The sequence below is a fragment of the Perca flavescens genome, chromosome 3, assembly GCF_004354835.1.
Source record: "Perca flavescens isolate YP-PL-M2 chromosome 3, PFLA_1.0, whole genome shotgun sequence".
Lineage (NCBI taxonomy): Eukaryota > Metazoa > Chordata > Actinopteri > Perciformes > Percidae > Perca > Perca flavescens.
Genome location: NC_041333.1, coordinates 32,202,150 through 32,217,799, shown reverse-complemented (window position 1 = coordinate 32,217,799; position 15,650 = coordinate 32,202,150). Strand labels below are relative to the sequence as shown.

Sequence of the window (15,650 nt, the reverse complement as noted above, 5' to 3'; positions counted from 1 at the left end):
TAATCATTCTATCACCCTTTTAAGATTCCGTTTCAAGGCATACGATTAGTGACGATGCAAAAAAGTTCACAGACAAACAGATTTTGTATTAACGTATATAGAATTATTCGAGCAATGGCAACCATATTATTTGAGCCTGTTATGACATGCAACAAATGCCCTGTATTTTAATTGTGCCCCCATGAAATGTGATCAGAACCAGCAGGCCACAAAGACATTTTTGTATGCTCTAACTGTTAGGACTGGTGTTAGGTATACTAGTACCCTAGACATAATGTTGGGCAAGTGCTACAGCCCACCCAAATACCTTGTTGGGACTGAGCAGTGTGGTTAAACTGATCCGAGACAAAGGAGTCACATGAACCAACATGTGGCCAACATGAGGCAGGCCACTGGCCTGAAGCCTGGCCGCAAACAAAAGAAGAGCAGCCTACATGTAACTCGGAAGCCTGAACGTCAAACTTCTACAAGGAAAGAGTTTCAAAATGGACGGAGGTCTGGAAACTCTGATTTCCCTGAACTCACCGGGGGTCTGTGACCAGGTGATAGAGGCAATAAGAATCTCAGACACCCACGAACCACTGTCATTCACTGCAACTACCGTTGCTCGGGTTTGCACGCAGTCAAATGTTTGTACTTTAAGTAGTTCCATTTCCCAGAAAAGTGCCACAAGTCCTGAGGACCGTTACAGAGATCTAATGAAGGTTTAATCAATGCACTGAGACATCATATAACCCATGACCCCAATGTTGGCAACAAATGGTCAAGTGATGGGTTTGGGGGATAACACCCCCATATTTCTTCAAGCATGTGTGTATGTTCTCCAACTAGCTTATTTTCTTTCTTTTTTTTTAAACTTTGATTTTTATTTGGATTTTTTTCATTTAAGTACAATAATACACCCAAAACAAAACATAAAAGTAAATAATTACATCAACATTCCATTCACAGCTTATAGGTTCTTCCATTCGGTCACAATGCAACAAGTCTGTCCTGTTCAATTGTCATTCCTAGTGATATCGTCCTCACCCCTTCTGTAATAATTCCACTTCTGCCATTTCCCTTCAAACTGTTCCTCCCGTATTCTCAAGGTATGAGTGAACCTCTCCATGTCATAAATCTCCTCCACTATGCTTAGCCACTGTTCTCTAGTTGGGGGGGTCTACCTTATACCAGGCCCTTGTAATTGCCTTCCTGCTCGCCACCAATAATACTTTCACCAGGTATTCATCTCCTCCTTGTACCTCTTCTTGTGAAATGTTCCCCAGATATAATACCAAACAGGTCTTTGGTATCTCATATCCCAGTATCTCCCTCAGCACACTCCACACTCCCTCCCAATATCCCTCCATCTTTTGACATTTCCAAAACACATGAGTCTGGTCTGTATCCGCTTGACCACACAACCTCCAACATGATTTCTGATCTGGTGCGTATCCCCCGTTTACCTTTGGTGTTATGAAAAATCGTATAATGTTCTTCCACCCAAATTCTCGCCATACCCTAGAGCTAGTGGCTGAGTGCTGAACCTTGCACACATTATGCCAATTATCTTCTGTTATTTCTTCTCCAAGCTCTTGTTCCCATTTTTCTTTGATATAGGTGGTTGAATTATTCCCACTGGCACCTAGAGCTTGGTATAGAGCTGAAATGGCTCTACATTTTCTCCCTTCATATGCATTTATCATTATTTTAATAATCATATTCTGTTCTTTGGATCCGTCTAACTTTATTTCCTTTAAATAATAATCTCTCACCTGAAAATATCTAAAAAGTTAGTTTGCCTCTATAAACTTGGGTACCGAATCCTTCTCTGTGCCCTCTGGTACTCCCCAAACTCGAATATTGTTCCTTCTCGATCTCCATTCTAAGTCAGTTACTTTCTCCTGTAGCCTCTTTTGCTGTTTGAGGGAAGAGGCCAGAATCTCCTTCAAATCTGCATTCCACTCCTCGGTCTCCGCCACGCGTTCTTGCACGTCTGCTATATCTCTGCCCTGCGCTTCCATTCCCCTGTCAATGGCCTCAAGCCTATTACCGATCTCCTCCTTAAAAGTGGCTAGTTCTTGTCTCAACATACTTCCCAGATTTTGAATACTCTCTCGAATGTCTTTCATTTCTCTTCGGTTTTCCTCGCTAATGGTCCCAATCTGCTTAGACACGTTGTCAAAGCCAGCCTTCATGCTAGCTAACATGTCGTCCTTAGCTGCATCTGACTTGTCGTCTCCTTTTCTATCTCCCATTTTCTCTCGGTCTTTTTGTTTCTTCTCCGTTTCTTTTTTGGTCTGTTGGCCCCTTTACTACTCATCCCCTCTCTCGTTGCGCGTTTGAATTTCGGCTTTTCGATGTTTTATCACTTCATCCACCGGGAGCTCCTGATTTAACGTCTATCCACACATTTGCTTAAACCGGTCCTCCAACTAGCTTATTTTCACCATACAAATACACCATGAATACCTAATCAATATAACTTATTTTTCATCACCAATGGATCGCATGAAAAGATTAAGAGATTTAAAGCAAGGCTGGGCAAGTAAACTAAGATTAACATGATTACTAATACCTGACCTTTGGTTTAAATTCTGTGAACTTCTTCTGTCATCTACTCGGCCCCTAATAACCTAATGCTGGAGCTTTAACTGGATAAGGCTGAGTGTCCACAAAGCGGGTTTTTTCTGAGTGTCTTTTTTTCGAATTATTCCCAATGAGAAGAGAGGGTATGCGGCTTCCTAGAGAAAAAGCGCTGCACCCAGTGTCGTTTTTCTGCATTTTCACATCCCTCTCCCGAAGGAGAACATGTCTTTACACTTCCTTGAAATTTGAGATTCAATAATATCCCGGGCAAGCTTCATTAGGTATGTCACTAATTCGTAAACCAATCTGTCTAATACCCAAAAGGCCGTTAAGAAACCTGAAACCTTCAGCGCAGAGCAGACTGTCAGTACAGAGAATGAAAACACACTGTCATTATAGCGGTCAGCCACTGCCAGTTACAAGCGAACTAGCTGCCCTCGCTAATTACACATCCACCACACACAGATAAACATTAGCATTTGTTTTGGAGTAGTGTTTCTGGACACCTGTCGAACTCAAATTCAATATTCGCTCTCCTTTGGGTCTTCACCAACTCCTGAGGAAAATATCTGGCTCCTTAACTGCTAAATGCTCAAGGTCAGGAATGAATTTTCATGCTCAACATTGAAAATGTGTCTCACCCACATCACAGTCAGAAAAAAAGAGCAGAGAAAGAGCAGTGTCATTTTTAACAGTAAGAGCCCGTGTCCTTTCATCAAAGTAGCACAAAGCACAAAACACAAGCACACACACAAATGCACACTTAGTAAGCCATGCTTTCATTACACCACACAAAATAAAAGGCTGTAGGTTTGTTGAGTACATTTAGAGAAAGTCACCTACAAAGTCAGCTGAGAGGGCAAATATGAAAAGAGATGGGCTTTTGGAACTGAAGAAACAATGAAACAGAAAAGCAACTTCAAGTGGCACCTGCTATGGAGCAGGAGGACCAGGGTGGAGGATTGGAAGGGACAAAGGCTGAGCATTATGCTGCAGTTATAAAGAGCGAGTAAGCTTGTTTGCTTTAAAGGTGTTGTCCGGTTGCCCCAGTGGCTATGTATTGCGGGGACGCCCGTGGCCTTTGTTTTCTGACACGAACAGGGAGTGTTGAGATCAAGCTGTGGACACTGATGCGTGACTGAATTACTATTAGACTGGTAGCACTGGGAGAGTCTCTACGGGACACCTGCAACACCAGCTCTATGCCTTAGCATAGCATGAATGTGTGTGGTGGAGTTAAACTGATTTCTGAAAATGGGTTATGTGCTACAATGTTTGTGGTGAATATATAATACATATTTTGCCTTTAATTTACAAGAACTCAGTGTTCGTGGCAGCATGTTATTCTTGTCAGGCTACAGGAGCTCAAACAACATACAGCTGAAACTCTCCCGTTATTCTTCCACCATTTAAATGATAGTTCCAGTTTATCACAACTTGGACATGATATCACCTAAAATAAGTCAGATGGGGCAGACAGGTTATGAGAAAATCCCCAGATTAGTCAAATGTATTTGCAAAAGAAAAAAAGTCAATTACCTGCAGTTTTTTACACAGTTTTTTCGTTTTTACCACCATTTCAAGTAAGCTCACCTTTAGCTTTACCTCCAAACAAAGTAGTTAGAGAATCTGGATAAACTGTTTAGGCCTACTTGTTTACTGATTTGCTCATGTAAGTCAGGCTTTGATGTTGCCATTTTTCTTGGTGCCTGTACTTAAAATGTTTTGCTGCTTAATTTTCTGTTAATTCACTTAATATTGCAGATCTAATTGAATATACATTTATTTAAATGTTTAATCAAAAGAAAAAGGATGTCACGTGTGAGTAGGTAAACATGGAGGTGTACATCTGTTTCAGCTTTATTTCACCATTATCAGAGTACAGACGTATTCTAGGAACAATTTGGCCATAAAGATGACTAATTGAAATGGATTATTTCAATCTAAAACCGGGTTGATAGTACTATGTTGAGCATGGGTAGCACGTCACCCAAATATACATGTCGGATAGACGGGGAAAATCATAGCGCTCAGCAGCACGTTGCCTTGATGCCTATCTGTCCACACCTCCGTGTGAACCTGCCAGGTCGTCAACAATAAAACAGGATTAATTCATACTTCAAACAGATGAGTAGGCACATTCGTGTGCACACTTAGGACTTGTATTCAACACTTATTAACCCTTTTTGAAGTTTGACCTCATGCATTCAGCCAGCACTGCATTATAAATCAGAAAAGCTGCTGAATGCCCAACGTAGAGCACAGAGAAAGTGGAATCAACTTGTTCAAACAAAGATGGTTTGAGAAGTGTCATTCCCACGGCGAGGTGTGCCAGCGGGCTTTGAAAGAGTGATGAGTCAGGGCAAGCTCTCGGGTATGTTGCCACAGAATTAAACACTGAGTGTGTCCTGTGAGCTCCTGTTCGTAAATTGTCTTGTCTGTCAGCACTTACATATTCCACTTAGAGGCCAGAACAAAGAACTTTCCTGTCATTACTCTGTTGGGATTTTCCTCAATGCTTCAAATGACTGTGTGTGGTGAGATTAGGTGTGATTCAATTGGAACGGGGAGGATATAATATATTTTAAGAAATATAACCACAGAGGGCTAATGCTCTGTCCAGCCCAAAATCTGTCATGGGCATCTATTTGCATGAAAAACTCACAAGTTACATTTTTAAGGGGTTTTGCATTCATTAGCAAACCTCTTAAAGCTGTGTTGTGTTTTGACTCGCTATGTCCCAACACTTCCAATATTTACACAGATCTGGACCACCAACAGCACAGTGCTTTCACTCCTCCCACTCCTCCAACACATTACCATGCATATCTGAAAGTCCTCAACTCCAACTTAACTTTCTGAAAGCTTTTAATACCTCACCTTTCACCCTCACTTTATCAAAAGAAAGGCAATCCATCATTTTGAGGAGAGAAAAGCGGAGCATTTAGCGGGAGACGAGTGAGAAGTAACATGTTTGATCTGTTGAAATATTTGCAGAAGGATTCCCAAATGTAGGAGTGCTAAAGTGTATCTGGAGGGAGTTTCCCCACCCCATCTGCAGGTGGCTATATCAAAATCTAATGCAACCCTACTGTCAGACAGAACGTTAATACTGGATGATTCTACCAAACCCTGTTCAATGCAAATATGGTTTACATTGATTTTTTACAGGTACGGTGGTGTTAGGTTATATCATGGTTATGGGAAATAAAGAATGATTAATGAACGCTAACACACTTGGTCAAGGTTAGAAAAAAATGGTGGTTATTTAAATAAAACAAACCGTGTATGTTTGTCTGTGACAGAATGCAAAAAATAAAAGTCAGACAGATACACTATACACCTATCCAACCCCCCCGACCACCACACCCTTACTTTAAGCCTCTCTACAGGGCACAGTACTTCCTGCATTGGCACCGAATGTTGGTATTGGACGTATTTCTTGACCTGCAGACTCATGAGATCATCATCATCTGCTGCTGCACCCACCGCATCCACCCATGCTCTGCAGCGCCACATTACATCCCGCAACGCCCTGCTGTGATGTTCATACGCACAGAGTAGTTAGGATCCGGTATAGGAGACTGCACTACTCAGTATGACACGATGTGCCCTGCTATGACATGAACTTCCACGATGACCTTCGAAGTCACTGTTCCATTATCTTTAATGTGACTATTATTGCCACTGTTCATCACACCCCCAACCGGCCCCGTCAGACACCGCCTACCAAGAGTCTGGGTCTGCCGAGGTTTCTTCCTAAAAGGGAGTTTTTCCTCGCCACTGTCGCAATAGCCACTGCTAATGCTTGCTCTTGAGGGAATTACTGTAATTGTTGGGGTTTTGGAATTTATAGAGTGTGGTCTAGACTTACTCTATCTCTAAAGTGTCTTCGAGATAACTCTTGTTATGATTTGATACTATAAATAAAATTGAATTGAAATCTTTTGCCAATGTTTATCTTTTCCTTCAGCAACTTGCATTCACACCTTATCTCAGAATATTCAAAACTATTTGCCAAACATTTTGAACCTGGCTCAATTTAAGCAGCAACGCCACATCAACCGGCAAGGTGCAGCGTTGGCCAATAAAGACGCCGTTGTGAAAACTTTCCAGAGTTGTAAAATCCGGTATTACAAACTATTGTGGCGTTTTTTGGCGTCCTTTAAACACATTATTCTGTTACTCCAACTGGACTAAATGGGTTGTTTTTTTAAATGGCTCGCTGGTACCTTAAACAAGGTTAATCGAGCACTGCTTCAACTAGAGAGGTCATCTCCCCAGACGGAACCCAAGTGCAATTCCTAAATGAGAAACAAATGTTTCCCAGGACATATTTATGAGACACCATTATTTAAGGTAACGCAACCTACAGTATGCAGCTAAGTAAAACATATGGCAACTAAGAGCAGGTAGGGAATGAAATGAGGTTTGCTGCAATGGCCTACTAATCATGCTGTCAGGTTGTAGAGCTGTCCATGATGGTATGATTTTATTGTGAGGATCTCGCTTTCTTTTAGACAATGTATGAGTTTTGTTTTAGAGGTCACATTAACAAGGAAGATTGACTGTCTGGTTGACATACAATATACACTTTATCTTTAAAACAAATGAGCATCTGATCCTCAAGATCCTTTTGTGAAGTAATCACATGTCCTAATCCTAGGAATCCTTTAATCTAAGGACGGGCATCTTAATTTCATGTTAGCACTGTCTTCTGCAGTACAAGAAACTGTCCTCAAAAGAAAAACAACAAAGTCATGCTCTGACTGGAGCCACTGACTGTGACCTAATGGTGTCGTGTACCACATTTCATGGGAATCGATCCAATCTTTCACTATAGGCCAAGAATGTCAACCTGCTGGTGGCGCTGGAGGAAAAGTCAGGGGAACACCAAAGTCAGCAGGATTTGTCTTCTGAGGAGCATGAATGTCTGACAATCCATCCAATAGTTGTTGAGATATGTTAATCTGTACCAAAGTGGTAGACTTACCGACCATCAGAGAGAAAGATTGACTGACATTGCCATCCCCAGAGCCATGAAGCCAGCATGGCTAAATTAATGCTCTTAGACTAAGTTAACTTACTTCTGTCTAGCACAGATCAATCGATGCTATCGACTGGTCTATGTGGCAGAGCGACACATCTTATTACATCCCCAATCAAAGAAGTTCAACTGTATTGATTGAAAAAATGATAGTGACATAGCTACTCAAAAATCAATGAGGGCAGACACTAAATGAAGCTAGATAATTATTTCCTACGTAATGCTTATGCTATGCAAATCAAAATCAGCACAAGAGTATTGAAACCAATGCAATTGTTGGCCAATTTATATACACTGAAGCACAGATTCATACATATACTGCATTCTCTCTCAAATAAACATGGATGCACGGACACATGAATGTACAAAATGATGTACAACAGCTACTAAAAAACTTCAACATAAAACTACACAAAGAAGTTAAGTAGTTTAATGGATCAGTGTCTTATCTCTGTCAGTGTTCGACCATAAACAGGGTTAGGTTGCATAAATGGCTAATTGCCAGTACTTAATGCTCTCCTGCTGAGACCATACTACAATATGCACAACTAAAAAGGCTTCAGGCTTTCAGCTGACAAATGGTTGCCACAATCACACTTATAGTATTAACCAACTTATGGTGGAAGCACACTAAGATGAGCCCAAACAACGGATGTCTATATCAAGATCAGTCAACTTATAAAACCACATAGGCAGATTAGGTGTCTAATTCCACTGACCCTCTGAAACAAATCTGGGTTTATTGTCCAAGGAGCTCCAAACCTATGGCTCAAGCCAAATTCTAACAGCTGCTCCAGCAGACAGATTGCTAAAGACCCTCTACTACCAGATGATCCGGTCTAGCAATCCTTATCATAGCTATTCACCTAATGCACCACAACTGCCAAAGCGGTTTATTTTCATTTAAAATAATGTGTAATTAATTTCGTCATGAACACATCCCTTTTCTATTGGAAGCAAACAAAATGAACATTTGTATTTAGATTGAATTTAGATTTTTCTAATTTCATCACAAATCTCTGCAAAACATCAACTGCATGTTTCATTTTATGTAATGGGACATGCTGTATGTCCAATTAATGTAATGCCTCTAGTAATTTTCATACATTTTACATCTGTTATTCAGCACAAAAGATGACCTTGTAATTTAATTGTCATTGTTCAATTAGGGAAAGCGGATATTCACAAAGGATCATAGCAGAGAAAAAATTTAAAATGCATGTTAAATATAATATCTACAAAGAAAACATAACATAAAAAACAAACCTGTTAGCTAGCACCCGAGGCAGAGAATGAACTTTAGAGGGAAGGAGATAGTGTAGCTACAAGTCGTATTTTTACATGTATATATATTTTTAAATGGATATATATTTTTAAATAAATGCCTGTTGTTTTAAATTAATGCATTTGTATTTATTTACTTAATTATTTTGTTTTTTTGGAGAGGGACTCTTGGGAGGAGGAAATGGTTTGGGTAGGTGGGAGACAATATATAATTAATTAATAAATATAAAGTTTTACGTTGTATATACAATATTTCTAATTGATATCCTAATAAAGATAATGTTGTAAAGTGACATGAAATGAACGAATATGCAAAAAAAATGTTGTTCTGTGGCCTGCGTCTGTCTTAAAGAACAGATTAGAGAGTCAGTTTGAGAACGGTGAGTAAAACTTCCACAAAAGATTGTGGACAATGAAACTGTATTCTATTCAGCTGATCATTTTGCTTAAATGTACAGTATGTGCAATGATTTACATGGTAACACAACCAAATAATAAAAATGATTCAGTGCTTTTATATGGAGATAAGCAATTGACAGATTGCGAAGCATCAAGTTAACAAGTTCACTTATTTATAAAAAATATAAACTTAAATTTTACATCACAGGAGGAATTATTTATTTTCTGTTCAAATGGAACTGCTCAACAGAATTCATTTTGTGCTACAAATAAATCACTCAGATGAAAATAATCACCTTTAACATTCACTGGGGCATAAAGATGGCCTTTTATTAAAGGTCACTATATCAGAGCTTGCAAGCCTCCAATCTCATATGTGCTATAACAAAGCATATTAAGACACACATGGTGTCTGTGTGGCCTCCTATTATCTGAAATATTAAATGTATTGTCTCCCGCATTAACTTCACGCGATTATGATCCTTGAAGATAGGTGTAAGAGGGATGAGAAGTGACATGTTTTGGCACGGATAACAAAGTGATAAAGGATGGGGGGGATTAACAGGTCAAAATGACAATAATCGATGATGCAATTAAAGTTGTTGTGAGTGCGCCATACCCCACGCCATGAGTGTTGGAGTCTGTTATGTGGTTGCATGCAGACTGAAGTTTGGGTGGCGATTGCACCCAGACAGACTCCAAAGCTTCACATGCAATATGGTGTCTGTCAAATTCACAGTTGAACAGAAGGAACTTGAAACGCATCATTCGAAACAGTGAAGGGTGGACCAAAGTGTGTCCTAAACCCCTTGCATCAGAGGGGGGCAGAGATGTGCGTTTGACCGGTCAGCTTAGTCAGATTTACACTGTGTTCCAGATGGCCAAAATGTTGAGGCTATTTCACAAACAAGGCCATTATGGTATAACGTAACGTCAGATGGGAGTATTGATTGAAATCTAAAATGTCGAGACAAAGCAGAACAGGATATTCCTGGCCATTGCACATATTATATATACTGTGAACTTTTACACATCCCCTGATCAATATTTTTTGCAAACCCTGCACAAATCAAACGGCCTTCGTTTCATGTCTAAAACAGTTGTATTGCACATATTTGTTATAGTGTCTTTTTACTTTTTATTATAATGTATCTATTTTGTATTTGTTATTGACTGTAGCAGTACTTTGCCTTATTGTTAATTTAACTGTTTTATTTGTTTATTGTCTACTGTATGCACCTAATACACCAAGGCAAATTCCTTGCAAGTGCAAACTTGCTTGGCAATAAATCTGATACTGAAAGAGCTAAATATTCTACAAGATCTGAATGTAGTGCAATGATGAAAAAGTTAAAACAGCAATGTTTAACTATTTTGCACAGTTATTGTCACAACAACAAAAAAAGATAAATGTGCACAAAGAATAATATAAACAGAACTAAGGTCAGCCATGGCAAGATGTGAGATACTTTACCTGGCTAATGATGATTTTTAGACAGAGAGAATGTCACACCACTGTAGACCCAATGTAAAATACTTTCATTTATTTATTTAATAATTTACATTTCTTCCTTATTTGACATGTTTTCTTAACATTTTGTTTGTGAATATTTCGGGGTGTTTTGTGACAGATACTTTTCCCTGTCGCATGGAAGATAGTTTGACTAAAAAGTGTGACATATGACAGTAGCCGCTCTATAATCTGTCAATCCTCTCCATGTCAACCACTGAGCTTCTCAATTTAAAAGGATCATCAAATTACTGTAAATCGAACGCTATTGAAACGGTCTCAGAACAAATTAGATTGAATTTAGATTGAAACATGTTTGACTTTGAATAACAGCACATCCCTAGCTAGGGTAAACCCTGACGAACTTCCTGCAAATTTGAGATTTGTTCTGCAAGTCAGTCTGGCCAAGAGCCCATTCAAACCAAACCCATTTCCAATGTCCCCAAAATCGAGGCACCAAAACCGTTGAGGCGGGCTTTACGCGACGATAGTGCAGCGACCATGGATGTATTAATGGGGATTTTTAAACCCACCTGCCAAAGTGACTTTTTACAAGCCAGATTTTTTTTGCCTCATAAAGGTGAAAAACAGGACTTGCTGTGTCTCTATGATCCTATCCTGTCCTATTCATGGTAGCCTACTCATGGACATTGCGCCGTCATCACGTGCTGTAGTAGGGGGCCTGCCTTGATAATACTGCATAGGGGTCCGGTGTTGGCTCGTTACGCCACTGCATATAAGAGATGAGAGGACTGACAAAATCAGGAGTAGCCTATGCACACCACAACAACAAAAAATGTAGGTCATCCTGTAGGTCTCATCTGCGTTTTTCCTGCATCCACCGTGTGCGATTGTGTGTTTGTGTGCGCGCGTCAGTCGCGGGGGAAACGGAGCAACAGGCCCACCCGCTGCAGACAGCTGACAAGAAGAAACAGCAGCAACTTTCAGAGACTTAAGAGTGAAAAATCGTTACAGGTACATTGATGTTACAATGTCTACATGTTGGCAGGACGGTCTGAAATGTTTTGCACGGTCTTTCACTGTACGTTTTGTTGGTAAATGTGAGATGTTCGAGTCACACACACGTCTCGTCTTCATAACATAAACAAGGAAATTAATTTGACCCGTTCTCCCTCCCGCTTGGTCAGTGGCTGCGCGATAGGGAGCCCCGGCTGTCAATCAATGTCTTCCAGTGATGCGGGCCCGTGATTGGACCAGGCCCGTAAGCAACCGCGTACCCTGCTTACCAATAGTTACGCATCTGAATGACTCAATTGTCATTGGTTACCCGCCATAGTGGCAGGTAGATTGACAGTGTTACCCGCCAATTGCAAAATTCACCCGCATTTGGCCGGTGTTAATTTCATGCCCTGTCTGGTGTCAACCAGGCTAGCACATCCCACTTATTTGGTTTAAGGATTCATTTAAAAATATGGATTTATCAAACAATGATCAAGTCATTTGAAGCCAAGTACAAGTTATTGTACCAAGATGACTAGATAACTCAGCTTTGAAAGTACTATAGAGTTTGGAAAGTTACAGTTTAACCCAAATCTACCAGTCAAACAGGGTTAATCTTTTTAATCTGACAGGTCACAGTGCTAATCCTAACAGTAATTGACATTTAAACATCTGCTGCAGCAAAAGGACTACACAGTTACTACTCCTGGCAACTGTTAACAGTTTTGATTGGTGCAGACCGTAGACTGTTACAGTCTATGGTGCAGAAGTGTAAAGTGTAAATGTGACTGGAGTAGTGCTAGTTAAATGAACACACTAACAGGCACAGAGGAAAAGAAAAATCAACAATAACCTTCAATAATAAGCAAAAGTTATTTTATAACAAGTGTTAAAAAAAATTAAGAAAAGTAAATATAGGCCTATTGCACCAAAATAAAAGGTAACACTTTATTATAACCACCATTAATACATGTATAATTAAACTTTAGTTAATTCACTGTTAATGATTTATAATATTTATTATTAGTAATGTTAATATTATGTTATTTTATCATTAAATCAGTGTAGTAGTCATAGGTCAACTGAAGCTAAGTCTTTTTTAATTTTCTGTAATACATTTTGGTTTTAAGTTTTGGGTTTCATAACAAAAATCAATGCATATAATACCTTGTATTCATTCAATCAAAAACTTTCAACTCATTTTCATACTGACTAAACCATGGCCTGATGCCTTCAATAAATACAGTGTAGCACAGAGGCATCTCCTGTCTATAAAGCAAAATAAAAAGAAGCAGCTTAAGGATTTACAAATCAATAAGAAAACCGGCTGAGGCATTCCTAGATGCTGCGACACTTTGTACTGTGCCTCTGTTCTGCTACAACTGTAAATCGGATTGTGGAGGGGTGGGAGTAGTTATTGATTGAAATATGCCTCCTGGCACAGCCAATTTAGGAGGGACAAACAACAAGAAAAAACAGAACAGTCTCTTTGCTAAACTCACCCTGTTAAACTGCAGGATATCTGTATAGTATACCACTGTAACTGGCTAGACTTGGGTAATTTCTTAATTTTGTTTCCACATGGATCATTGAGGACATTACTATTAGAACACTGTTATACAGATAAAATGCCACCTCCATATGTCAAATTAGCAACACATTCAAATGTGAGTCTCGCTGTGGCATGCTGCTCAGTATCTCTTGTCATTTCTTTGGAGAACACAGTAAGTACCGTACCGGATTAGTCCTGGTTATACCTTTACCTTCACAGCAACACATTTTAAAAACCTTATTGGAAACCGCACAAACTAGGGCTTTCCTTACTGAAGAAATTCTTAGTTGATTAACACCCATATGGTTTTGTCGACTAATCAATTAGTTGATTTAATCGACAGATCTGCAAAACTGAGTTTCTCCACAAATAACTATGCAAAAGCATCACTTTAAATCTTATTTTTACCACAAATGTGCTGATACGATTTATTCAATAAAAGATTCATCCAGCATTAAAAAAGATTTAATAAAATGACTAATCGACTAAAGAAATCTAAGTCAACTAACACCAAAATGACCGACTTGTCAACTAATTGACCAAGAGGTGGCGATCCCAGCACAAACTGCAACTGGGAATAAGTTACTGACTTTTTCTTGTTTTAAAAGACACGTCTGTGATATTCTATATTGTTCTTGATAGTAGGATACATTGTCGGTATTGGCCTTTTCAACAAATCCTGAAAAGACCAATACCGACAATGCATGTATCCTACTGTCAAGTCTTGAGTTTGTATGTGTATCCAAAACCTGATTTATCTTATTCTTCTGTGCTATAGAGCTCCATTGTTAAAGAAGTCATGCCATCGTGACTTCATGCCCTGCTGCCAGGATCTTACCAACAGAACATGGCATATACAGGAGTGTGACAATCAATCATTTATTGCCTGGGGTCCCTAAAGAAACGGCAACATTGTGCATTATCTTCTATGCTTCCTATCAACTGGTTTTAGAAGTCCCAAGGTCAAGGTATAAATGGAGGGGTGATCAGGCTTTTGCAGTTGCTGCCCCGAGACTCTGGAACAAGTTACCCCCTGATATTCGCACTATTACAGATGTAGCTCTTTTTAGATCCAAAATCAAAACCTATTTGTTTAGAATGGCTTTTAATACATAGTAGTGGTGTGACAATTTCCCTCTCCTCCTCCTGTTTCTATGTAACCTTTTCTGATTTTACTGTTTTCCATGTTTCATTCTTTTTATTGTATGATATGTTGCTTTATTCTTGGTTCCTGATGTAAAGCACTTTGGATACCTGTATATATATATATATATATATATATATATATATATATATATATATATATATATATATATATATATATATATAAATGTTGACTGTTTGATCTTTCCCACAAACTAGAAATATTCTGAGGTGCACAAAAGGTAATACATGTGCCGGTCTCCTTGAGCAAACAGCAGACGATAAAGGTGGATATCAAACAGACAGTGAAGCTGGGTGGTTGGTGGAAAAGATAGCCACGTGTCCATGCACACACGCCTGTCTCATACGTTTATCTGGAAGTGTCTAGATACAATCCTAAATGAAGCAGCAGCAGCAGTATTCAGAAACCAGTTTCAGACTAACGTATTGAAATGGATTAAACATGTGTTTGCAGGTGAATGGGTTTCCCAGTTATTCAACCTGTCTTTGCAACCCTTCTCCCAGCCAGGGTGAACGTGGGTTTGACAATGAACAGATGCTTCCATGAGGGATGGGAATTTAAATCTATGCTATTATTTATTTTCGCCAACTACCTGAGATTTACAAGTTACAGAAAGCCAGACAAACAAGAGCAGCACTAACACGGAAGTGAGAAAAAGAGCTGAATAAAAAAATGAGGTTTGACTCAAGTCAAGTAATCAACCTGGGAGTCTCCAGGGTTGAATGGGTCAAAAAACATTCACACTCAAACATACACATCCAGAGATAAAAGAACCATTAGGGACTATTTTCACCTTTGTGGTGAACAATATTGTTTACAAGACACACTGTGGGATGTATTTTGTTGCCTTAAAATGTACTCCCGAATTTGAGTTAAAATACAATGACCAAATGGTTGATTATTTAGTTACAATAAGTGAATAATATAAGAAACTTCTAATAATCCCAGTTAGTTAACTTGTGAAACTAAACTCAGACACACGTTTTTCTCTGAACCAGAGGGGTTTTGCAAGATAGTGGAAAAGTATAAAGGGGATGTTAATAAATTGGATTGTGGTTTCTGCCAAATAACAATCAGGATTTCTACATGACACTGTATGTGCAAACTGAGCATGTATTGTACATTTTCACATATATATATATATATATATATATATATATAT

The 15,650-nt window shown here is 39.1% G+C and overlaps 1 protein-coding gene across 1 annotated transcript in view; it reads right to left on the bottom strand.

Annotated features, from left to right (window-relative positions):
• brip1 (BRCA1 interacting helicase 1) overlaps positions 1–15,650 on the bottom strand; it is a 96,016-nt gene that overhangs the window by 22,623 nt on the left and 57,743 nt on the right. The window lies entirely within an intron of this gene.